Raw genomic sequence first — 3,001 nt, forward strand, 5'->3', positions numbered from 1 at the left:
AGTTTAACCATTCGGTCCCACCGAGTTTGGCAAATTGTGTGTAACGGTTAGATTTTGTGTGGAGGCTATATATACCCCTCCACCCACTCTTCATTCATGGAGAGAGCCATCAGAACATACCTACACTTCCAATACACATTTTTTAAGAGAGAACCACCTACACTTGTGTTGAGGTCAAGATATTCCATTCCAACCATATGAATCTTGATCTCTAGCCTTTCCCAAGTTGCTTTACACTCAAATCTTCTTTCCACCAAATCCAAATCCTGTGAGAGAGAGTTGAGTGTTGGGGAGACTATCATTTGAAGCACAAGAGCAAGGGCTTCATCATCAACACACCATTCGTTACTTCTTGGAGAGTGGTGTCTCCTAGATTGGCTAGGTGTCACTTGGGAGCCTCCAACAATATTGTGGAGTTGAACCAAGGAGTTTGTAAGGGCAAGGAGATCGCCTACTTCGTGAAGATCTACCGCTAGTGAGGCAAGTCCTTCGTGGGCGACGGCCGTGATGGAATAGACAAGGTTGCTTCTTCGTAGACCCTTCGTGGGTGGAGCCCTCCGTGGACTCGCGCAACCGTTACCCTCCGTGGGTTGAAGTCTCCATCAACGTGGATGTACGATAGCACCACCTATCGGAACCACGACAAAAACATCCGTGTCTCCAATTGCGTTTGAATACTCCAAACCCTTCTCTTTACATTCTTGCAAGTTGCATGCTTTACTTTCCGCTTCTCATATAATCATTGCATGCTTGCTTGATATGTATTGTGTTTGTTAAACTTGTGCTTAAACTCCACTTAAACTTAAGAATATTAAAAACTGCAACTTTTGGCACTTAGTGTCTAATCACCCCCCTCTAGACACCTCTTCTCGATCCTTTCAATTGGTATCAGAGCTTTGGTCTGCATTTCCTTGGTTTAAACACCATTGGAGGAAGATGGATGTGTCTACTTTGGGGAGTCTTAGACATAGAGTGCCTATTCTTGATGGAGAGTATTTTCATGAGTGGAAAAATGAAATGCTTGAGATTTTCAATGAATATCATTTGAACAAGTACATTACTAGCCCTTGTGCACCTCATATTGATCCTTTGCACCCTACCCTAGATGAAGATATTGACATGATTCGCAATCTTAGAACTGTTGAGCTCATCATTAGAGGCTTGCCTAGAAACTTTATTAGATGTTTGCCTACTCTCAAGTGTGCCTACACCATATGGAGATTTCTTGAGGAACGATTTCCAGATTATTCCTTGAAAAATTTAGACGAAATTCTCCATAAGTCTATTGCCTTGAGTAAGATGAACTCTAGTGATCCTAGCTTTGGTGATTGTCTATTTGAGCTTACCAATCTCATGCGTGCTAAAGGAAATGTTGGAATCATTAGCGATATCATATCCGAAGCTATTAGAATTCATAAAGGTAACCATTGTGATGATCATTTATCTAATGAATTACCCTCTCTAGGAATTGATCAATCACAAGATGATGTTGAACATGGATACTATGATGAAGATGATGATAGTGACTATGATCTTGATGATGCAATGAGGCATTTTGGTCTTATGGAAAATCTTCGTGGCTACATGGCTGGAGGAAAGGAATGGGTCCTTGATAGTGGATGTACTGATCATATGACCGGAGATAAAGATATGTTCCGTGAGCTTGCTGAAAATGATGGCCCTCGAAAATATGTCACTTTTGGTGATAATTCATAGGGTAAGGTGGTTGGCCATGGTAAGGTGGCCATCTCACATGATAGCTCCATACAAAATGTCATGCTCGTTGAATCCCTTGGATACAATTTACTTTCAGTTTCTAGACTTGCGGATTACGGTTTCAATGTCTTATTCACTGAAGTAGATTGCCAAGTGTTTCGTAGAAACAATCATAAAATGGTCTTTACCGGTATACATAGAGGAGATCTTTACATTGTTGATTTCCCTAAAAAGTCTCAACCTAGAACTTGCTTAATTACCAAATCTTCTAAAGGCTGGTTGTGGCATAGAAGACTAGGTCATGTTGGTATGCGAAATCTTGATAAGCTTATTAAAGGTGATCATATCCTTGGAATAAAAGATGTCATATTTGACAAAGATAGACTTTGTAGTGCTTGTCAAGCAGGGAAACAAGTTGGAGGAAGTCACCGCGCGAAGAACATCATGACCACAAGAAGACCACTCGAGCTACTTCACATGGATCTCTTTGGTGCAAATGCCTACAAGATTCTCGGTGGTAACTCATTTGGTCTAGTCATAGTTGATGATTTTTCAAGATTTACATGGGTGTTCTTTCTTGATGACAAATCGCAGGTCCAAAAGATCTTCAAAAACTTCGCTAGGAAGTCCCAAAATCAGTTTGACATAAAGATCAAGAAGGTTCGGAGCGACAACGGAACGGAGTTCAAGAACGCAAATGTGGACACCTTTCTTGACGAAGAAGGGATTTCACACGAGTTCTCGGCTATGTACACACCTCAACAAAATGGAGTTGTTGAAAGGAAGAACCGGACTCTTATCGAGATGGAAAGAACGATGCTTGATGAGTACAAAACGCCAAAGCACTTTTGGGCGAAAGCGGTTGAGACAGCTTGTCATGCAACAAATCGCTTGTATCTTCACAAGCTACTCGGCAAGACGGCATATGAGCTCCTCACCGGTAACAAACCCCAAGTTGGATACTTTCGAGTATTCGGCTCAAAGTGCTACATTCTTGATAAGCATCGTCGTTCTAATTTTGCTCCTAAATCTCATGAAGGTTTCCTACTTGGTTATGGCTCAAACTCTCACACTTACCGTGTCTACAACAATTTCACCCGAAAGGTTGAAGAGACGATAGATGTGAAGTTTGATGAATCTAACGGCTCGCAAGTAGAGCAATTGCCAATTGATGTAGGAGACAAAGACCCTTCGGAAGCAATTCAAGACTTGTCCATTGGCAAGATTCGTCCAACGGAAGTGAAGGAGAGTACCTCATCCGTCCAAGTGGAAGCTTCTACCTCAC

The sequence above is a fragment of the Triticum urartu genome, chromosome 3A (genome assembly GCF_056163025.1).
Source record: "Triticum urartu cultivar PI428250 chromosome 3A, HENAU_Tu73, whole genome shotgun sequence".
In the NCBI taxonomy this organism is placed as follows: domain Eukaryota; kingdom Viridiplantae; phylum Streptophyta; class Magnoliopsida; order Poales; family Poaceae; genus Triticum; species Triticum urartu.